General features: G+C 38.2%; 1 non-coding gene across 1 annotated transcript; it reads right to left on the bottom strand.

Moving 5' to 3' along the window:
• Nucleotides 1–23,439: 23,439 nt before the first annotated feature.
• On the bottom strand, nucleotides 23,440–23,513 carry TRNAV-CAC (transfer RNA valine (anticodon CAC)). The gene has a single exon. It is a non-coding gene; the product is annotated as a tRNA-Val (tRNA).
• Between the last annotated feature and the right edge of the window lie 1,386 nt (nucleotides 23,514–24,899).

Genomic DNA, 24,899 nt, shown 5'->3' with positions numbered 1-24,899 from the left:
ACAACTACCTGTTTGTTTTCTGTATCTGACTCTCTCTGTTTGATTATGTTTGTTCATTTGTTTTGTTTATTCAATTCCACATCTAAGTGAACTTACAGTATTTGTCTTTCTCTTACTTCACTTAGCATAATACCCTCTAAGTCCATCCATGTTGTCATCAATGGCAAGATTTCATCTTTTTATGGCTGAGTAATATTTCATTGTATATATTTACCCCATCTTATTTTTCCAGTCATCCATTGATGGACATTTAGGTTGCTTCTATGTCTTGGCCATTATAAATAATGCTGCAATGAATGTAGGGGTGCATTTATCTTTTTGAATTTTTGTTTTCTTCAGATAAATACCAAGATGTGGAATTTTGGGATTCTATGACAGTTCTATTTTTTTTTTTTTGAGGAATCTCCATACTGTTTTCCATTGGAGAAATCAGATGAAGGTAGTCCAAAGGTATAAACTTCCAGTTATAAGTAAATACTAGGGATATAATGTACAACATAATAAAATATAATTAACTCTGCTGTACATTATAAATGAAAGTTATTAAGAAACTAAATCCTGAGTTCTCATCACAAGGGAATTTTTTTCTATTTCTTTGATTTTGTATCTATATGAGATGATGGATGGTCACAAAATCTATCGTGGTAATCATTTCATGATATATGTAACTCAAATCATTATGTTGTACACCTTAAACTTATACAATACTGTATGTCAATTATATCTCAATAAAACTGGGGGGAAAAGATAAAAGACAAAACAAAGTCAGAAACAAATGCCCAAACATGATCTAATCATGTATCTAAAATTTTATCTTTAATATTGTCCCCCCAAACACCACCAACTTATCAGCCAATAATGTAAAGGGGGGTTATTTTAGAAGACAGTGAGCTCCCCATCACTAGAGGTATGTAAGCAGAGTCCAGAAGCTTTCCTGTCATGTATCCATAAAAAGAATTTGAGAATGTAGTGGTGATAGAAACTGGATGGACTAAATCTCATTTGAGATGGCCATAGGCCTAAGACACTAATTCTAGAATACCCCTGCAGCCCTCCTCCTTGTGCTTTAACTGGGTCAGACCTTCCCCTTTTGGGCCTTTTCTCATATGTTTCCTTTGTTTAAAATATCATCTCTCACTCATCCCCCATTATTGAAATCTGCCCTTTTTTTAAGACTCCATTAGAGTATCTTCCTTCTGTCTTCTATGTCTCTTCTTTCCAACTTCCTTGATCAGATTAATTATCCTTTCCCTTTATGTCTCATAGCAGTTGCTTAAATTTCACTCATCAGTTAACACATTATGCCTAGCTGGTTATTTAAATGTCTTCCCTGTCTCCATGCCACTATCCCCAATAAACACATACACACACAGCATAAAATTGTCTGGATATATCTCAAGATATAAATGATTCATATTTTAGACTTTTTAAAGTACCAAAATAACATTATTACACCTTAGACAGGTAGTCAGTACTTAAAAATATCATAGTGTACAGAAACTCAAGACCACAGATAATCACTGAGATCACCATTTGTACACTCCAGAGTTTAGCATACAGTGAAACCCTGGGCTACTATTGAAATGAAAGGGGATAATAAATGGGACATCAGGAAATATGGGGTCCAGTCCTAACTTTGCCACTAACTTGCTCTGTAATCTTGAGCAAAGCACTTACTTCTTTGGGCCTCAATTTTTTTCATCTATAAAATAAGATCATGTACCTGGGCAAAGATGATGAGATCATGCAGGTGAATGTGACTGAGAAAAGTATGAAACTGAGTACAAATAGAATTAACACATTTATAATTAATAATGTGGTCATCACTGTAAAGATCATCATTGTTTGATTGGTGGTTTAGTGTAATAGTAAATAGCATAGCTTTGGACCAAGATGATCTAGGTTCAAATCCTTGTTCTGACATTTACTAGCTGTGTGACTTTGGGCAGGTTGCTCAGTTGCTCTAAACCTCAGTTTTCCCATCTGCCAAGTAAGCATAATACTAATAATACCTATCTCAGAGTATTGTTATCATCAGGATTTGAATGTTGGAGATGGGGATGCCAAAGGAAGGTGTGTACTTTGGACTGGATATTTGTGTCCCTTACAGATTCATATGTTGAAATCTAATCCTCAATGTGATGATAATTGAGGTAGGGCTCTTGGGAGGTGATTAGGCATGAGGGAAGAGTCTTCATAAATGGGAGTGGGAACCTTATAAAAGAGATACCAGAGACCTCCCTTGAAACCTTCTGCCACATGAGAACATGTTGAGAAGGTAGTCATCCATGAACAAGGAAGCAGTCTCTCACCAGCCAGTGAATCTGCTGGTGCCTTGATCTTGGCCATCTCAACCTCCAGAACTGTGAGAAATAAATTTCTGTTTTTCATAAGCCACCCAACTTAGCAGCCTAAGTTGACTAAACAGGGCTACAAGGACTGAAGGACACTGGTATAGAAAGAGCACATTGTAGGGAAGATTGAAAGCCAGGATCCAGGATAAACTTTCAAAGAACATGATCTTTATCTTTTGGTCTATAAAGTCTGATCACTCATTATGTAAGTCCCCAAGAGTAGAAGACATAGGAAACCAATTTTAGCTTTCCAGTGTCAGAGGTGCCCATGAATAGAATCAGTCTCCTCTTGAGGGTGTATATTCCATGTTACTGGAAGAATTCTAAACAGACTAGATAATTAGTGGCAGTATGACATCATGGAAAAACTTGAGTGTAACTGGCTTAGTTACAGAATGTGTAGCTTTATACAAATTTCTTCACCTTTTTAAGCTTCATTTCCATATTTCTGAAATGGAGCTCTTTTTAATAATAAATGATATAATAGGTACAAAGTGCCTAGCCAAGGGTCTGAGACACAGCAACCATCTCATTCATGGCCACTTTTGTTCTCTAGCAGAGATGTGGAAGAAATCAAGACATAATGAATGTCTAAGAGGTGAGTGATCGCATCTAGCTGGGAGCTGGGTAGTTGGATTAAGTGACCTTTGGGGTTCTTCCTGTCCAGAGGTTCTATGATTCAAAGATCTGAGTCTTTAAGATGAGGGAACTGGGAAAATCATGTCAGATTTGGAACTAAAAAGCAAAGTGAAAGCCCAGTTGTCAATATGTGATCATCATCTCCAAAGATTCTGATCAAACATTTTACTGTGTCAGATGGAAAAATAGATTCTTAGAAACTTTCCTGGGCCTCGCATGCTGCCAATCCTAAGCTCTTCACCTGGAGGCTTTTTATAGCCCAGAAATTAACATGGACACTGGCCCAGTCACTTGGCTTGACTCCAGGCTCCAAGAGTGCCAGCAGAAACTCCTTTTGGTCCTAGGAACTTTGGTTTTCTAGTGATCCCAGAGCACTGCATTTTCCTTCTAAGGGCCAGCCTTGGAGATGGTCATAGGCTGACTTCCCTGAGACCTTGTGTTTTTTTCCCATGTGTTTCCCACTATACCTAGCACTGGTTGGCATAGATGTTAGAGAGACACTTTTAAGTAGGTCTCTCCCTTCACTCCTCACTTTGACTTCTCTATAAGGCAATAAACATACCAAGCTAATAGAAGCAGACTCATAGACATAGAATACAAACTTGTGGTTGCCAAGGGGGAAGGAGGTGGGAAGGGACAGACTGGGAGTTTAAAATTTGTAGATGCTGACAAGCACATGTAGAACAGATAAACAAGATTATACTGTAAAAACAGGGAAATATATACAAGATCTTGTGGTAGCTCAAGAAAAAAAGAATGTTACAATGAATATATGCATGTTCATGTATAACTGAAAAAAATGTGTTCTACACTGGAAATTGACACAACATGGTAAACTGACTATAATTCAATAAAAAATAAAAAAAAACCCACCAAGCTGAAACTCATTGGGTGCCCACTTTGTGTCAAGCTCTGTACTAGGCATTGGGGTTAGAGAGATGAACCAGCTATTATTATTATTATCTCTAATTTACAAACAAAGGAATGGGATCAGAAGGAATCCTTTCTCTATCTCCACTATCTCTTCTGGCACCACTCTCTTCTGCCCACCTACCCCCTCTCACCATAATCCAGCCACACTGTCCTCCTTTTTATTTCTCTATAGCCAATCCCTCTTCTCATCTCAAGGCCTTTATACTAGTTGTTCCTTTTTCCTAAAATGCACTTCTCCTGCTTCTTTGCATAGTTGGCTTCCTCTTATCCTTTAGGTCTCAGCTGAGCAACTTTCCCTGACCACCCTATGTTAGGTAGCCGCCCCTTTTACAGTTGCTTTCTAATATGTCATCCCATTTATTCCCTCAGAATATTACAAGTGTTAATTTTCTTCTTTTTTTAATTGCTGCATGTTTATCATGTGTCTCCTCCCTCGCCTGTCCCTCTTCACTAGAATGAAAGCTCCTTAGGGGTTGAGTCTTTGTCTGTCTTGTTCACTGCTCAGTTCTCCACAGCAAGCACAGAGCTTGGCACAAAGTAAGTACTTGATGATATCTGTTGATTGATGGACTGAATTGTGGTAAAATTGTGAGGGTGTTTATCTAACTACTCTTAGCACAGTGCCTGACATATAGGTGCCCCATTACTGTTTATTGAATGAATGAGAGAATGAATGAATAAACTTACCCAAAGATGCTCAACTATTAAGAGGAGGATTTAGGATTTTCTGGAGTATTATAAATCTTGGAAAATTTTCCATTCTATTCCCTCCTCTCCAACTCCTCACTCCAGTACCATCTTTGCTTATTAAATTGAATTAAGAGCCCTCTGCCAGCTGTGGAGCTCCCAACTTACTTCTCAGTCCTGTTTTCCTATTAATCTATATGTGATCAATATCACTAATCAGCAGTTACAGTACCTGTATTGATCATAAACATAGCAAAGAACACCCTCCACCCTAGGAGACAGACTGTAACGTAGCCTCCACCACATTCTCCCTCAACACACACAATTGGGGAAATAGGTTATGATCTCAAGATCAGGGGCTAAATTGATAAAAAGGCCAGACCCAGGTAGCCACCTCCTTTGTTTCCTATTCTGTAGGACCTCCATTTGAATGGCACTGAAAAGACACACCCTCATTCAGTGTCACCAAGCCTCTGGCTGTTTCTTTGAGAAGTTGAACAAACAACTGGTTGATGGTCTCTTGTTCACTTTCACCCAGTTGTTTGGTCTTAATCAGTGAACTCTCAGAATTGACAATATTAATAATAACCTTTAAAATCCACCCGCAGCCTCTTCCACAGGTCAAGTTGGTCTTTCAAGCCCACTTTCAGCCTCTTCCACAGATGCGACTGTTTAAGTGGTGACACCCCTATTATGTCAATGACAAACCTCTGAATGTTGTCTCTTTCCCTACTCAGCTGCAACTACTAGTGGGAAAAGAATTAACTTCTTTGATGGAGAAACCCTACCTGTGGTTACCAACATGCTGAAAAAAGACTTATTGGCATGTATTTTTATACTTTTAACATTTTAATTTCCCAGTCTACCTCCTTTCCCTTGCCTTGAAAACATCTTAATTTTGGTGGATATTTTCAGGAAAATGATGCCTCCCCTCCACTGCCTCCACTCCACTCTCCAGCTTGCCAACAGCCTCAGTTATTTTGCTCACTACAAGTATTTCCAGCCTCTAAGGATTGTCCAGCCACTCAGACAGTGATTGGCTTTTATTCCTCCTCAAGTGTTTTCAAAAACAGTTTTTCCATTCAAAGGCAATCAAAGGCCATGATTAAAAAACAGAATTACTTTGTTGAAATGAGTGACAGCCTTGGGTAGTACCCACTTAGCCAACACCATCACCTTGATGGCTGTAATGGAGGACACTCAATGGAACCATTAGGGAATTCTCAGAGCAGTTTAAAAGCTACTTCCCTAAAGGTGTATGAGCCATTTTTATATTTTGGAAATTAGTCCCTTGTCAGCCACATAATTTACAAATATTTTCTCACATTCTGTAAGTAGTTTTTTTTGTTTTGTTGATGATATTGTTAGCTGTGCAAAAGCTTTTAAGTCTAATTATATCCCATTTGTTTATTTTTGCTTTTATTTCTATTACTCCAGGAGCTGGTTCAAAAATAATATTGCTGTGATTTATGTCCAGGATTGTTCTGCCTATGTTTTCCTCTAGGAGTTTTATAGTATCTGGTGTTACATTTAGGTCTTTCATAATCCATTTTGAATTTATTTTTGTATATGGTATTAGAGAATGTTCTAATTTCAGTCTTTTATAGGTTGTTGTCCAATTTTCCCAGTACTACTTATTGAAGAGACAGTCTTTTCTCCATTGTACATTCTTGCTTCCTCTGTCATAGATTAATCAACCACAAGTGTGTGGGTTTATTTCTGGACTTTCTGTCCTGTTCTATTGAGCTATGTGCCTGGTTTTGTGTAAGTACCATAATGTTTTGATTACTATAGCTTTGTAGTATAGTCTGAGCTCAGGGAGCATGTTTCCTCCAGCTCTTCTTCTTTTTCAAGATTGTTTTGGATATTCAGGGCCTTTTGTGTTTCCATACAAATTTTAACATTTTTTGTTCCAGCTCCATGAAAAATGTCATTAGTAGTTTATTAGGCATTGCATTGAGTCTGTATATTGCCTTGGGTAGTATAGCCATATTAACAATATTGATTTGTCCACTTTAGTATCAAAAAAACAAGCAATCCAATCAAAAAATGGGCAGAAGACCTAAATAGACAACTCTCCTAAGAATACATACAGATGGCCAACAAACACATGAAAAAGATGTTCAACATTACTAATTTTTATAGAAATGCAAATCAAAACTATGATGAGGTATCACCTCACACCAGTCAGAATGGCCATCATTAAAAAGTCTACAAACGATAAATGCTGGAGAGGCTGTGGAGAAAAGAGAATCCTCCTATACTGTTGGTGGGAATGTAAATTGGTGCTGCCACTATGGAGGACAGTATGGAGATTCCTTAAAAAACTAAAAATAGACTTACAATATTATATTATCCAGCAATCCCACTCCTGGGCATATATCTGGAGAGAAGTACGATTCAAAAAGATGCATGCACCCCAATGTTCACAGCAGCACTATTTACAATATCTAAGACATAGAAAGAACCCAAATGTCCATCAACAGATGACTGGATAAAGAAAATGTGGAATACTACTCAGCCATAAAAAAGAATAAAATAATGCCATTTGCAGCAACATGGATGTACCTGGAGATCATCATTCTACACGAATTAAACCAGAAGGAAAAATGCCATATATTGCTTACATGTGGAATCTAAGAAAAATAACACAAATGAACTTAGCTACAAAACAGAAACAGACTTACAGACATAGAGTATGAATGTATGATTACCAGGATATAGAGGGGATGGGAAGCAATAAATTGGGAATTTGAAAATTATACTTCTTGGGGAATGATGGAAGTGTTAACTATCTTGGTTGTGGTAGTGGTTTCATTGGTGTATACATCTATCAAAATTAATCAAATTGTACATCAGAAATATGTGCAGATTACTGTACAGAAATCATACCACAATAAAGGTGTAAGATAAAAAAACTGCCCTAAACACCCCTAATGGTGAACATTCACTTGCCAACATGGCTAAGTCCATTCACCTCGCTGCCACAGAATGTAAAACAGCTTACTGCAATTATTTGAGAACTTAGCATGTGTCAGACCCTGTGTTGAGTGTTCTATATATATCTTCATTCATTCTTTGCCACAGCCATATGAGGTAGGTAGCACTACTATTCCCACTGTACAGATGATAAAACTGAGGCTTGGCATGTCTCCCTCCATCAAGCTTATATGGCAATCCTTGGAATAGCTATTACCCCTAGTACAACACTGGTTTTTCAAACAACAGGTTACAATTTCTTAGAGGATCATGCAGTCATTTTCATGGATCTTTTAAATTTTCATGGACCAGCTTTTTGAATAGAATAGAAATATCAAAGTGCATCAAAGTGGTTTTTGGTAAAACTTTGGTTTCAAGTTATAAATATGTCTGTGTGTGTGGGCGTAGGTGGGTATGTACCTGGTTGCCAGGTAAGAGGTTTTTCTTACTGTGGGTCATTCAGCTCCTGTCTTAGGATTCCTGCTGGTACACCAGGGACTGTGGCAAGAAATTGTTGCAATGAGTGCTAAGCCCCAAGGAAATCATGGTCACAGGTAAGGAGGCAATTGAGAATAAGATGCAGCCCATATTCCACCTGTCATTGTGTGTTCTCTTGCCCAGGGCTCTGGCTTCCCTAAAGAACAATCTCCTAATCTTTACAATCTTTCTAATCATTTTAATCTTCCAAAAGTAACATGTAGGGTAGTGGCACTCCAGCTGACCTAAGATAGGGGACATAAGTAAATTGAAGAGAATCAAGGTCTCCAGTGACTTCACCTCCCAGACAACTCCAGAACCTGGTCCACTAGGAGAGGCTTAGGCTTGAATTGCAAGTATGGGAACCTGCCTCCTACCTCAGAAATGTTACTGGGATGTCATAAGAAGCTACTAGAGAGTAAATACTTTCTTCCTTCCAACCATCTTCCATTTCTCCCTCTATTCTTTCTCATTCCTCAATTCTGCCACAGAACTTGGCTCCTGGTTTCAAACTAGCCCCTTCTATGAATTCCCTCTCTGCTTTGGTATTGTTATTTATATTGGTAAACGCAAAGTTTACCAATGTTATATTGGCTTGGGAGAGAACAAAGACTATATTTGTACATGCAAATTGTATAATGTGACATTAAAAAATCTGTTAAATGTCCAGAAAATTTTTATGAAAGAAGACAGTGGCATTATTGCTTCTCCTTCCCCCAGTCTCTGTGTGTGAGTGTGAATGTGAAGGGGTTGTTCTATGAGGTGGTGAAGCAGGGAGAGAGAGAGGTCAACTTATTATTTATCCACCCTCTAAATTGTATGCATGTCATAGTAACAATCAGGTTGTGTTGCTCTGCAGACATTTTAATAGCTTTCTATGTATTTGTGATTACCTATTTTTCCCTGGGTATCTCCTTGAATACATGAGACATACATTTTAATAAACTCCTTCTGTTTGTTTTTCTCTTGTTAATCTGTCTTTTGTTACAGAGGCCCCAGCCAAGAACTTTAACGAGTAAAGAAACACTTATTTTTCTTCCCCAATTATATCCAGGAGCATATTTTTCTCTTACATTTAAGTTTTTAGTTTGCCTCCTGGAGACTGTTTCAGAAGGAAATAAAAGTGAATGTGAAATATAGACATAAATGAAAGTTATTGATTACTCAGAGACAGTTTTCTATTTCTGATCTGACTTCTTTGTGATCCTGTTGGTTTGAGTACCCAATGATTGAAGCTTGTCTCTATAACACTTAAGACAACTAAAGTAACAAGGCCTCTATTCTAATTTTCCTCAACCTCCACATTCCTGGGAGTTTGTTTTCATCACACTCCACCTTATTCCAGATATCACAAAGTTTCCCTAGTGTCTCACTCTCAAAGCAATTTTATTCTCTTCAGCCTGGTGTTCCAGGCCACCTGTAATCGGGCTCACTCCAATTTTACTTCTTACTCCACCCTAACATAGACCTTCCACTATCATCAGGCCATTATCTTCACTGTCTTCAACTCACCAACATATATATCATGAAAAATGAAAATAATTAGCAGATGAAATTAAGCCCAATGTGGGTATATAATAATGTAAGGAAAGAGAAAGAATACTGACCCAGGAAGCAGGCTGCCTGGGTTCAAATCACAGGGCTATCACTTACTAGTATTGTGATTTTAGGTAAATTACTTACCCTCTGAGCCCTAGTTCCTTCATTAGCAAAGTAGAGCTATTCATGCCTAATTAGAAGAGTTGTTATGAGTATAACAGGGATTCCAATTATGTTCACTTCAGAAATCAGAAAAAAACTGAAATGCCAATAAGATGACCCCTTCACCAAGGAGACTTCTGGGGAAATAGTTACTCTAAAGGATGGGAGTGTCAAGTATAATGGCTCAGTGTTTAGTGGAAATATTCTGAGTACAGTATAAGGTCTGCCATTCACATTTGCCCAGTCTCTGAGAACCCATTCCTAAGTATCAGGACTTAGGACTTAGAGATTTCACTAAAACCTTTGCCTGTGTTACATGAAACTAGTGAGAGTAGAATCTGATTTTCTTCATAAACCAGACAAAGTGGCCCAAGAATCAAAGAGAGAAAAGGGGCATCATACCAGGGAGCAAGAGGAAAATGAAGTAAAATGACTGACACAAGGTAGTAATCAGAAAGACTATATTACTGAGATACATGAGAACATCCTGGGGATTCCCAGATCTTTTTAGAAGGCATTTCAGTGTACTAGACTTCCCACCGAGAGGGTCTGGGTACAGTTAAAAAAATTGTTACTATTTGTGGCCCATCTTTTCCTCTGATGATTTTATAATGAAAATTTTCAAGTCTATACACAAGAGAACGTATAGTATGATCAAACTGTGTGTATTCATTTTCCAGTTTTAACATTTGTCTGCACATGGCCACTCTTTATCCCCCTTTACTCTCTCATCTCCTTATTGGATTATCCTGTAGCAAGTCCCAAACATTATTTCATTTCATCCTAAAATACTTCAGTATGTATTCCTAAAAGATAAGTACTCTTTCTCCCCCAATATTACCACAGTATCATATCACAGCTTAAAGAGTTAACAATTTCTCATGTCTTCAAATATTCAATCCCTGCTCAGATTTCCCCAATTTTTCTTATATTTTACAGTTTGTTTGTTTCTTTAATTGGGTTCCAATCCAAGAACTAGACATTGCATTTGGTTGATTCACATCTTAATTCTCTTTTAAGCTATAAATTCTCAGTGATAGGCAGAATAATGTCCCCCCAAACATGACCACATCCTAATTCCTGGAAGCAGTGAATGTGTGAAGTTGTGGCAAAGGGACATTAAGGTTGCAGGTAGAATTAAGCTTGCTAATTAGCTGGCCTTAAAATAAAGATATTTTCCTGTATTATCTGGGCAGATCCAATGTAATAGGGTCCAGAAAAGTAGAATAGAGAGACAGGATAGGAGTCAGAGGTAGATGCAAGTCAGAAGAATGTGAGAGATTCAACATTGCTGGCTTTGAAGAAGGAGGAAGGGAGCCATGAGCCAAGCAATGTGGGCAGACTGTAGAAGCTGGAGAGGACAAGAAAATGCAGTATCCCTTAGAGCATCTGGAAAAGAAAATAACTCTGCCAACACTTTGATTTTACCAGTGATACTCATGTTGGACCTGTGACTTACAGAACTATGATTTAAGAAATTTGAGTTGTTTTAACCCACCAAGTTTGTGGTAATTTGTTACAACAGCAAATTAAAAACTAATTCATAATTTTACTCTTCTTCCTCTCTTTCTATTTATTTCTTGATGAAACCACATTTGTCCTACAGAATCTCCTACATTCTGAATTTTGCTAATTGCTCTCCTGTGGTGTCAATTAACATGATCTTCTGTCCCTTGTATACACCATGAACTGGTAATTAATCTAGATATTTGATCAGATTTGGGTTCAACTTATGAACATGGGTACTACATAGGTATTGAGTGGACGTCTTTTCTCAGGTGATTCTGAAACATCCAGTCCATGGACAAGCATTTGGAAACCACTGATTTTGTCTAACCTCTATTATTCTGGGGTAGGAATATTGAAGCCCAGAAATAAGATGGGACCCACACAAGATTTCCCAGGAAGCTAGTGGCAGAGATGAGACTATAATTCTGATTTGAATTTCATTACATCACCAAATCCTGGGACTAGATGGATCCTCAAAGGGTCATTGAGGCAATCTTTAGCCCATAGGGTAGCCTAAATCTTGGGAAAAGGTTTCAAGTCTTTCACCCTAAATTGCTTCCAGAATATAAAAAGAAGGGTCAGGTTAACTGAACCCTGGCTAATGTTGCAGTTTGTTTTTCTGGGGAAGTTCATACTCAGAGTGATATCCTATGGTGGTCATCCCAATGCTGCTTCTTGCCACCTTCTGAGTCTGGGTTCAAGAACATAGATAGCCCTTATGAAAGAATACACACACACACACACACACACACACACACACACACCCCTAAAACAAGGAGAGTTTGTTATAATTCTCAAAATCAGTTTATCATCCATTATGCCATTTGACCCTCCCCAAAGTCCTGAGAGGTGTGCTGAGCAATAACTATTACTCCCATTTTACACAAGAGTAAACTGAGGCTCAGGAAGGTAAAGTGACTTCCTCCACATCACAAAGATTTCAGATCTGTCTGACCCCAGACTACATCTTTGGGTCTTTTATCCATGTCTTCCCTACCTAAGCCCTTCATGTGCCCACCTGCTGGCTCAAGCCCATCATGGGTCCTGAGCCAGTCTGCATCAGAGTAACAACTTGGTCAGCAGCTTCTTCCTACTAAGCAATCAGACTTAGAATTAAGGTGCATTGCCAATCAGAGTACTGCACAACTCACTCGGGAATAACAGCAACCATTTGTTGAGTACCTACCATCTGCCAAATATTCCTCTAATCCCTTAGGCAAATTCCCCACACTATTTCCCATACTTTACAGAAGAGGAAAATGAGGCTTAAGAGTGATTATTGACTTTTCAAAGGTCATACAACCAATAAGTGGAAGATACAAGATTCAAACTCAAATCAATCTAACTGAAAACTTCCCTTCTCCCCTGTCCATGCTGCCTAATGCATGTAATTTTAAGCACACATGTGGCCTCTAGGTGGCAGCTCTCTTTTCTCTTCACTGAGGGAAGAGGAAAGGAAAGTGTCAGGATCTAACTACACAGTGCAGATGGGGTTAGGAAACATGAGTGCTAAGCAGGGCGAGGCTATACAGGGCTGGGAGGAGTTCCCAGCAGCACTTGATTATTTCCCTCATAAGAGAGGTCCAGGATTGGCCCACCTATCCAGAAAGTATAGTGATGGAAGTCAAAGTTGTATTCAGATCAAGGAGGGCAAGATGGCAGAGCAGAAGGATGCTCATAGCTCACCCTCTCCCACAAAAACACCACAAGTCACATCCACGGACCCACTTAGCCAATCAGAGCACCTGCTGAAATCTGATAGAACATCGCCGTCTTCGAAAGATAAAGACGCCAAAAATCTGGTAGGAGAAAATGAAAAAAAGAAAGAAGAAAAGGCAAAACAGTGCAGGACTGGTCCCGCCGGGAGGGAGAGGCAAAGGAGGAATAGCGCTCATTCACTGGGTCTCTCCTCTCCAAAGGAGAGGCCAACAGGACAGACGGGGGGCTTCCTAGGCTCGGATCTGTATGGAGCACCACTTAACTGAGAGAACTAAGTTAAACGGGCACAGATGTTCCCTATGACACCCAGCCCCAGACGCGAGCCAGTAGCTGGGGGATGGGACAGGCTGCCTGAGCTGGGAGAAGGACTAGGGCAGCTGTACTGAGGCAGTCCCAAGGACTGCAGCATGCTGTGTGCCATGGATGAGTGGGTACACAGTGCAAAACAACCTGAGCCCTCCATAAAACAACACAGCTGATGTGACCTGGGGGGAAGTGTGCCATACCTTCATTTCTGAAAACCCATGGGAGGTTTTTGGTTGAAGAGAGGCTGGGCTCAGGCACAGCCGCCATGTCCTAGGGCACTTAGCAACCAGGCGGGGTCGGCAGCGAAACCTGAATCTGTATGTAAGGGCTTAGCAGCCTCAAAGGCCAGACAGAGACTTGTTTACTGCCCGAGGCAGAGAGGATCTTTCTGCCCTGATACCTAAGAGAACTCATGCCACAGAGAGAAACAAGGAGCTGAGTTTGGGCAAGAATCAGGGGCGGGGCTCTTCCACAGTCTTCCCCAAGCCTGCCCATGGAACACAGACCCAAGGTGGAGTGGGCAGCTGCACAGAGCAGCAGAGCTACCACAGCCGGGAGAGGGCGGGTGGCCACCCACCTTCCTGGCAGGAATATGCAACACCTGACCCTGACCCAGGTGATGGGAGTGGGCGAGATCCGCCCGCCTACCTCGCCAGACAGCAACATCTAACTGCAGCATTGGGAGGGGGAGTGACCCACCCACTCACAGCAAAGGAGAGCAGCACCTGACCACAGTATTGGGAGGCGGCACAATTTGCTTGTCGAAAGCCTCTGGGAAAAGCACAAACGAGGGTGCCAACCAAAGACCTCTGGAAACAGCAAGCTAGGTTCGCAAGACGGTGAAGACAGAAGGGCTTCTCATTAATAGTGCACAGTCTCCACGAGAACACAAACTTTTTTAAAAATCTATTTTTAATCTGTTCTATTTTCTATTACCTTTTTAATTTTTACTTTTAAATAATTATATATGATTCCAGTTTTAATCCCTTTTAAATTATTCTTTTAAAATACTTTTGCTATTAGTATTTTCTAAAAATCCAACTCATTTCATTTTTAATTCTTAGTTTTGATCTACTGTTACTGATTATATACAGGTTTCAAAAAATTTTTTCCTCTTTCCTCCTTTTTTAAAGGTTTTAAAGACGTCTCAACCAGCTTGCTATTCTGTTTCCACTTGCTCTTATATTATGGATTATACACTGTTTTCAAACCTTTCATTCCTACATTCCTTGAAAATTCCCTTTTTATTTTATCTTTTTTATCAGTTCTATTTTCTACTAACTTTTTAATTTTTATTTTCTAAACAATTTTACATGCTTCTAGTTTTTTAATAACATTTTTATTGATTTATAATCATTTTACAATGTTGTGTCAAATTCCAGTGTTCAGTACAATTTTTTATACATGGACATATACACACTCATTGTCACATGTTTTTCTCTGTGAGCTACCATAAGATTTTGTGTATATTTCCCTGTGCTATACATTATAATCTCGTCTATCTATTCTACAATTTTGTTTAAACCTTTAAAATTTTTCTTTTAAAATATTATTATTAATTATTATTATTATTATTATTATTATTATTATTATTATTATTATTATTATTATTATTATCATTATTAAAAATCCACCTGGTTTCGTTTTCATTTCTCTTGATTTTCATCTCCTGTGATTGATTATACATAGGTTTCAAATATTGTTTTTTGCTATTTTTACCTTTTTTTAAGGTTTATAAAAGGACATCTCAATTTGATGCTAGTCTGATTCAAATTGCTCTTCTATTATTGATTATACACTGTTTTCAAACCTTTTTTCTCCCTCCTTTAAAACTCACTTTCTCTCTCATTTTAAAAAGTTTTATTCCTGCATAGGCATTACATAGATAAATAAACTCCTTAAGGACCACAATAGATAACTGATATGCTGTAAGTCACAGTGCCAGAGACAGATGAGCAAGATGAAAAAGTATAAGAATCATTTCCAATTAAAAGAACAAGAGATATCCTCTGAAAGAACGATTAAGGAAAGAGACATTGATGGCCAACTAGGTCAAGATTTCAAAAAAGGAGTGATCAAAGTACTGAAGGAACTAAAAGAAATTGTGTTTAGAGATATAAAATATGTCAAAAATGAAACTGAAGCTATAAAGAAGAGACAAGTAGAACTGCCAAACTCATTTGCTGAGATGAGAACAGATCTAAAGGCTGTACAAAGCAGAATAGATAATGCATAGGAACGAATTAGTGACCTAGAAAACAGGACAACAGAAAGCACCCAATCAGAACAGCTGAGATAAAAACAAATGAAAACTAATGAAAACAACATAAGGGACAGAAGGGATAATATAAAGCATGCTAATCTATGCATAATAGGGGTTCCAGAAGAGGACGAAAGATCAAAGGGGATTGAAAAATATTGGAAGAAATAATGACTGAAAACATCCCAAACATCAGGAAGCAGATATCCAAGTACAGGAAGCTCAGAGGATCCCAAACAGGAAGAACCCAAACAGACCCACAAGACATATCATAATCAAGATGGCTAGAGTCAAGGATAAAGAAACAATCCTAAAGGCAGCAAGAGAAAAACAAAGAGTGAGTTACAAGGGAACCCCCATAAGGCTCTCAGCTGATTTCTCTACACAAACACTACAGGCCAGAAGGGAGTGGCAAGATATATTCAAAGACTTGAAAGAAAAAAGACCCAGCCTAGGATACTTTATCCAGCAAGGCTATACTTTAGGATAGAAGGAGAGATAAAGAATTACACAGAGAAGCAAAAACTAGAAGAGAATAGCAACACTAAACCCATGCTAAAATAAATATTGAAAGGTCTACTCTAAATAGAAAAGAAGCAGGATGCTACAGAAATGAGAAAGTCAAAACTGGAAAAGGGATAACTCATGAATTACAAATAAAGTAAACACGAAATTGTAAAAGAAGACATCTAAATCATTAAGAGTGGGAGAGGGAAGCAAGAAAATATAGAGTAATTTTATTTTCTTTTTCAAATTTTTTATTCTAGGTAGGATGGGTTTGAGATTATATTACTATCATTTTAATAAAAACATCTATAGAAATGGGTTTATAGACTTACAAAAAAGGGTAACCACAAACAAAAAAATTACAAGGGAGTCACAAAAACTAAACAAAATCCATGATAATACAAAGTAAAATTACCAAACCACATAAATAAGAAGAAAGGAACAAAGAGGAAATACCAAAGCAACTACAAAAATAAGTTCAAAAAGGAAATAAACACACATCATTAATTACTGTAAATGTAAATGGACTAAGTGCTCCACTAAAAACAAAGAGTAGCAGACTGGATAATAAAGCAAGAACCTTCAATATGCTGCATACAAGACACCCACTTCAGGGAGAAGGACACATAGATTGAGAGTGAAAGGATGGAAAAGGATATTCCATGCAAATGGAAAAGCCAAAAAAGAAGGTGTTGCAGTACTGATTTCAGACAAATTAGACTTTAAAACAAAGGCCATAAAGAAAGATAAAGAAGGACATTTTATAATGATTGAAGGAGTAATACAAGATGAGGATATTACACTCGTTAATATATATGCACCCAATATAGGAGCACCTATGTACATAAAACAATTACTAACAGAGATAAAGAGGGATATTGATGAGAATACAATCATAGTCAGAGATTTTAACATTGCATTAACATCACTAGACAGATCTTCCAGACAGAAAATAAATAAGGCAACAGAGAAATTGAATGATACAATAGAGAAATTAGATTTGGTGGATATTTTCAGAGCATTACACCTACAAAAAAATAGGATATATATTCTTTTCAAGTGCACATGGAACATTTTCAAGGATCAATCATGTACTTGGGCACAAAAGAAGCTAAACAACTTTAAGAAGATAGAAATTATCTCAAGCATCTTTACTGACCACAATGTCATGAAACTAGAAATCAACAACAGAGAAACAAAGGAGAAAAAAAGGAAAGCATGGAGATTTAAAAACATGCTATTAAAAAAAATCAATTTGTCAATGATTAAATCAAAGTTGAAATTTAAAAAATACCTTGAGACAATAGAAAATGAAAACACAACCACACAAAATTTATGCAACACACCAAAGGCAGTGCTAAGAGGGAAGTTTATACACATACAGGCCTTCCTCAAAAAAAGAAAAATCTCAAATAAACAATCTAACCCACAAGAAAAAGAATTAGAAAAAGAAGAACAAAAACCCCCAAAAAGTAGCAGAAGGAAGGAAATAATAAAGACCACGGAGGAAATAAGTAAAATAGAGATTAAAATCATAATACAAAAAAATCAATCAAACCAAAAGCTGGTTTTTAAAAAAGGAAATAAAATCGACAATCCTCTGACCAAACTCACAAAGAAGAAAAAAGAGAGAGCAAAATAAGCAAAATAGAAAGGAAATGGAGAAATTACAACAAATGTCATGGAAATACAGAATATCATACAAGAACATTATGAAAAACAATCTGGAAGCAAAATGCATAACCTAGAGGAGATGGACAAGATTCTGGAAACATACAGTCCACCAAGACTGAATCAGGAAGAAACTGACCACTTGAAAAAACCGATCACTAGAAATGAAATCGAATTAGCAATAAAAAAAAAAAAAAAAACCTCCCTACAAATTAAAGTCCAGGACCAGATAGCTTCATTGGGGAATTCTACCAAACATACAAAGAACTCATACCAGTCCTTCTCAAACTCTTCCAGAAGATTGAAAAGGAGGGAACACTCCCAAACTCATTCTGTGAAGCCACCATCACGCTGATACCAAAACCAGGCAAAGACACTACCAGGAAAGAGAATTATAGGCCAATATCACAGATGAACATAGATGCCAAAATCCTCACCAAAATACTAGCAAATAGAATCCAACAGCACATAAAAAAGATTAAACATCATGACCAAGTGGGGTTCATCCCAGGGACACAAGGCTGGTTCAATATATGCAAATCAATCAATGTAATACATCACATCAACAACAGAAAGGACAAAAACTACATGATCATCTCAATAGAGGCAGAAAAAGCATTTGATAAAATTCAGCACCCATTTATGATAAAAACTCTCACCAAAGTGGGTATAGAGGGAACATATCTCAACATAATAAGAGCTATATATGACAAATCTACAGCCAGCGTAATACTCAAAGGTGAAAAACTCAAAAGCTTCCCACTAAAATCTGGGACAAGACAAGGCTGCCCACTATTACCACTCCTATTCAACATAGTCCTGGAAGTCCTAGCCACAGCAATCAGACAAGAGAGAGAAATAAAAGGGATCCAAATTGGAAAAGAAGAGATAAAAGTGTCACTATATGCTGATGACATAATACTATATATAGTAAACTCTAAAAGGTCCACACAAAACTATTAGACCTGAATGAAGAATTCAGCAAGGTAGCAGGTTACAAGATTAACATTAAAAAATCAGCTGCATTTCTTTACACTAATGATGAATTAACAGGAAAAGAAAGTAAGGAAACAATCCCCGTTAAAATAGCACCCAAAGTAATAAAATATCTAGGAATAAACCTAACCAAGGAGGTGAAAGAATTAAACACAGAAAAGTATAAAGCATTGATAAAGGAAATTAAGGGAGAGTTAAAAAAATGGAAAGATATCCCATGCTCCTGGATTGGAAGAATCAATATCGTTAAAATTGTCACACTGCCCAAGGCAATCTACAGATTTAATGCAATTCTTATCAAATAACCCAGGACATATTTCAGTACTAGAACAAATCATAAAATTTATATGGAACCATCGAAGACCCAGAATTGCCAAAGCATTACTGAAGAGAAAGAAAGAAGCTGGAGGAATAACTCTCCCAGACTTCAGACAATACTATAGTGCTAAAATAATCAAGACAGCAAAGTATTGGTACAAAAACTGACCAGTAGAACAGAATAGAGAGACCAGAAATAAACCCACAATTTTTGGTGAACTAATGTGCGACAAAGAAGGCAAGAATATACAATGGAATAAAGACAGTCTCTTCAGCAAATGGCGTTGGGAAAACCTGACAGCAGCATGTAAATCTATAAAACTAGAACACTCCCTTACACCATACACAAAAATAAACTCAAAATGGATCAAAGAATTAAACATAAGACAAGATACAATAAAACTACTAGAAGAAAATACGGGCAAAATATTATCTGACTTACATCTCAAAAATGCTCTCCTAGGACAGCCTACACAAGCAATATAAATCAAAGCAAGAATAAACAAATGGGACCTAATGAAACTTATAAGCTTCTGCACAGCAAAGGAAACCATAAGTAAAACAGAAAGACAACATATGGAATGTGAAAAAATTTTTGCAAATGAAACTGACAATGGCTTGATCTCCAGAATATATAAGCAGCTCATAAGACTTAATAAGAAAGAAACAAACAATCCAATCCAAACATGGGCAGAAAACGTAAACAAGCAATTCTCCAAGGAAGAAATACAAATGTTCAATAGGCACATGAAAAAAAATGCTCAATATCACTAATTTTCAGAGAAATTTAAATCAAAACTATGATGAGTTATCACCTCACACCAGTCCTAATGGCCATCATTCAAAAATACATATATATTTATATGAAACATATGTATATATATGAAACAGTAACAGACTCATAGACATAGAATACAAACTTGTGGTTGCCAAGGAAGAGGGGGGTGGAAAGGGGTAAATGGGAGTTCAAAATTTGTAGATATTGACAGTATTATCTAGAATAGATAAGCAAAATTATATTGTATATCACAGGGAAATATATACAAGATCCTATGGTAGCTCACAGAGAAAAATATGTGACAATGAATGTATATATGTTCTTGTATAACTGAAAAATTGTGCTCTACACTGAAATTTGACACAATATTGAAAATGATTGTAAAATGACACAATATTGTAAAATGATTACAATTCAATAAAAAATATTTTTAAAAATATTTTAAAAATAGTTGTATTCAGAGGCCACAACCAGAGTATTAAGTCCCAAGGTATCATGCCAGAAGTTCCAATATTGCTCAGTCATTCCAAACTGCAAGACTTAAGGAGGACCAGTGATAGAATCAAGGTCAAGAGCCAGGAATGTGCATCACCAAAGGATGAGATTGGAGCAAATGTAGGTCAGGAATAAGTAGCCCGAGGAGGGTTGCATCAGACGTTTGTCATAAGCAGTCTCAAGGCATTTATTAGATATAGGGTGCCTAGTTTGTGCATTCCTTCAGTTGGCTTAAATGGATAGAGCAAAGATGAAGTACCCCTATCTCCAACACATACATGCTGTTCTTCTATCATAAGGGTTTGCCCTTGGCTTCACTTTATTGATTAAGGAATTTAATGGGTTTATGGGTGCTCCTGAGTTGGAAGGTGGCTTTTCACAAGGTTTCATCTGGCCCCATGACCCTTTACTGCACCAGAAACTGGGGCTGACTGACTTTGGTGCTAGTGGAAGTTCAGACATCTTCTATTCTGGTCTCCAGTTTTCCATCTCAACTAGCTGGGGCTGGTCACAAGGCTAGAAGATGGGGGATGTGCTCTAGAAAGGCCAGGTGGAGCAGCGGCAATATCAGATACGTGACATTGACAGCTGGAAACAAAATGCCATGGGGTTTGTCTCCTTAGTAACTTTTTCCAGTTTTTGCAGGAGTAAAGGTGATAAAGATGGCTTATGTATGGAGAATGTCTTCTCTGGTGCTCAGGGATGAGTTTTGGCTTTACACAATTCCTCTGTAAACTCCAGTGGGTCCTACAGAAATTTTTGAAGCTTTGCTGCAAGTATTGGCAGGCTGCAGGTAGTGTGCTGAAGGGTGGGGATAGTAACAGGAGCAAATGCCGCCATTAGGGGAGAATGAAGAACAGCAGTCAGTTATACTCACAGTTTCAGCAATGGTGATATAGATTGACCAAGCTTACTGTCAGTAAAGAGTGTAACATCTGAGGCACTCTTGCTAGGCTATGACTATTCCTGGGTTGTAGTTGATAGGCTAGAAAGACAGAGATGGAGAGGGCACTGAACAATACTTTCAATTGTATCATCACTGCTCAACCCTGCTGTGGCTTTAGGAGGACACAGAAGTCCGCTATAAAATTCTTGGTGATTTTATCCAGGAGTCTTTCCATCGAAAATCAGATATTTGATTTCTTTGGGAGACTGGTTACACACTTGAGTTTTGGTTTCTGAGTTCTTAGGTTTTAGTCCCAGTTATTCAACTTACTGCAAGACCTTGGACAAGAAACCTAACCACTTGGTGTTTCAAAAAATTGTAAAATGGGTATAATAATAGCACATATCTTTTAGGACTGCTGTGAGGGTTAAATGTGAGTGATATGTGAAGCACATAGTTCAATGACTAGACCATAGTAAATACTCACTCAATAAAGAGAAGCTAATATACTTTGGCTCTGTCAGATCTGTCTTCACCCCAATGCATGTGTTACAGAAGGACATATATTAGAAGGCATCAGGGAAAATTCAGAGCCATCCAGGGTCCCAGCAAGCTGTATTTTTTAAGGGATGTGGTGCCCTGCCAGACTAGCATTAGGCTGGAGGAGTGCACGTCTATGTAGGCTTTTCTCTTGGGACTATATAAGCAGCCATTTCTACCTTTGGGTAACCCTAGGTTGACTCTTCATTTTTGCTGAGGCTGCCATGTATGGACGTCTGTTCCTTGCTCATTTTGAATAAATATGACCACCTAGGGGCCAAGATGGCAGAGTAGAAGGACACTCGTAGCTCACCCTCTCCCACAAATACACCAAAACTCACATCCATGGACCCACCTAGCCAACCAGAGCACTTGCTGAACTCCAAGAGAACATCACCCTCTTCAAAACACAAAGATGCCAAGAATCTGGTAGGAGAAAAGGAAAAAAATAAAAATAAAAAGAAACAGTGCAGGACCAGTCCCACGGGGAGGTAGCAGGAAAGGAGGAATGCACTTGTTAACTGAATCTCCCCCTCTAAAACAGAGAGGTTAGAGGGACAGAGGGGGAGCCTCCGAGTCTCAAATCTGTACGGAACAGCCCTTGATTGACAGAACTAAGATAAACAGGCACGGAGGGTCTCCAGGACACCTAGCCCTAGAGGCAACATGGCAGGTGTGGGACAGGACAGGCTGCCTGAGCCAGGTGGTGGACTGGGGCAGCTGCACAGAGGCAACCCCAGAGGACTGCACAGTGCTGCAGGCTGTGGATGAGTGGGTACACAGGGCAAAACAACCTGGGCCCTCCATAAAACAACACGGCTGATGTGCCCGGGGAGGGAGGGTGCCATACCTCCTTTCTCTGAAAACCCACCGAAGGTTTTCAGTAGAAGAGAGGTGGGGCTCAGCCACTGTCACCATATCCTCCAACACTTAGCACCCAGGTGGTAGTAGTGTCAAAACCTGAATCCATACCTAAGGACTTAGCAGCCTCAAAGGCCAGATGGAGACTTGTTTACAGCCCGAGGCAGATAGGATCTTTCTGCCCTGGTATCTCAGAGAACTCACGCCACCAAGACAAACAAGAAGCTGAGTTTTGGCATGGAGCAGAGCCAGGGTTGTTCCATCGTCTTCTCTGAGCCAGCCTATGGAGTGCAGACCCGAGGCAGAGTGGGCAGATGAACAAAATAGGGGAGCAATTTGCACCAGGAGAGGGCCGGTGGCCACCCACTTCCTGGCAGGAGCACAACACCTGACCGTGGTGCTGGGAGAGGGTGCGACCTGCCCGCCTACCTCGCCTGACCGCAGCAACTGACTGGTGCATCTGGAGAGGAAGTGACCTACCTGCCACCTTGTAAGAGCATAGCACTTGACCATAGGGTTGGGAGGGGGCGTGATCTGCTTGCTGACAGGCACTGGGAGCAGCACAGATGAGGGGGCCAATGCAGGGCATCTGGAAGCAGCAAGCTGAGTTCGTGAAACAGTGTAAATGCAGAAAGACCTCTCGATAAAATCATTAAGAGCACATAGTCTCCAGGAGAACACATCCTCCCCTTTAGATTTTTTAATCTGTTCTATTTTCTATTACCTTCTTCATTTTTACTTTTTTAAAAAACATTTTACTTATTTATTTATTTGGGGGGGAGGGAGGTACTTAGGTTTCTTTCTTTATTATTTTTTTTTTTAATGGAGGTACTGGGGATTTGAACCTAGGACCTCATGCATGTGAAGCATGCGCTCTACCCCTGAGCTATACCCTCCCCCCCATTTTTACTTTTTAAACAATTATATACGCTTCCAGTCTTAAACCATTTTAAATTTTTTAAAAAATATTTTATTACTATTATTTTTAAAAATCCACCTCATTTCAGTTTTATTTCTCTTAGTTTTGATCTCCTGTTTTTGATTATACACAGGTTTCAAATTTCTTTTTGGCCCTTTCTCCTTTTTAAAAGGTTTTTAAAAGACGCCTGAACCAATTACTATTCTGCTTCAACGTGCTCTTATATTATTGATTATATATAGTTTAAAAAACTTTTTTCCTCCCTTCTTTTAAAATTCTCTCATTTTCTTTTATTTTTTATGTTCTATTTTATATTACCTTTTTAATTTTTACTTTTTAAACAAATGTATATGTCTCCAGTTTAGATCTTTCTTGATTTTCTCTTTTAAATTTCTTTTATTATTATTTTTAAATATCCACCTCATTTCACTTTTAATTCCCTTGGATTTGACTTCCTGTTATTGATTATACACAGGTTTCAAATATTGTTTATTGTGCTTTCCTCCTTTTTTTTAAGGATTTTAAAAGATGTCTCAACTCGATTGTTATTCTGACTCAACTTGCTTTACTATTATTCATTATACACTGTTTTCAAACTTTTTTCGCCTTCTTTTAAAATACTCTCTCTCTTTTTTTAGTTTTATTCCTGCATAGGCATTAGATAGATAAGTAAACAAGCAACTTAAGGACAACAATAGGCAACTGATACTCTATAAGTCACAGTGCCAGAGAGATATGAGCAAGATGATGAAGCAGAGGAACTGCTCCCAATTAAAAGAGGAAGAGAAATCCCCTGAAAGAATGATCAGTGAAATAGACATTGATGGCCTACTAGATCAAAATTTCAAAAAAGGAGTGATCAAAGTACTGAAGGATCTAAAAGAGATAGTGTTTACAGATATAAAAATACATCAAAAATGAAATTGAAGCTATAAAGAAGAGACAAGTAGAATTGGTAAACTTAATTGCTGAGATGAGAGCTGATTTAAAGGCTGTATGAAGCAGGCTAGATAATACAGAGGAACAAATAAGTGACTAAGAAGACAGGACAACAGAAAGTACCCAATCAGAACAGCTGCGAGAAAAATAAATAAAAACCAATAAAAACAATATAAGGAACCTATGGGATAATAAAAAGCATGTCAATCTATGCATAATAGGGGTTCCACAAGGGGAAGAAAGAACAAAGGGGATTGAAAAGGCATTGGAAGAAATCATGACTGAAAACTTCCCAAACCTAAAGAAGGAATCAGATATCCAAGTACAAGTAGCTCAGAGGATCCCAAACAGGAAGAACACAAACAGAACCACACCAAGACATATCATAATCAAGATGGCCAGAGTCAAGGATAAAAAAATGATCT

This window comes from Camelus bactrianus, chromosome X (assembly GCF_048773025.1).
Source record: "Camelus bactrianus isolate YW-2024 breed Bactrian camel chromosome X, ASM4877302v1, whole genome shotgun sequence".
NCBI lineage: Eukaryota > Metazoa > Chordata > Mammalia > Artiodactyla > Camelidae > Camelus > Camelus bactrianus.
The sequence above is the reverse complement of the archived record's forward strand: the minus strand, read 5'-3'. Positions and strand labels throughout refer to the sequence as shown.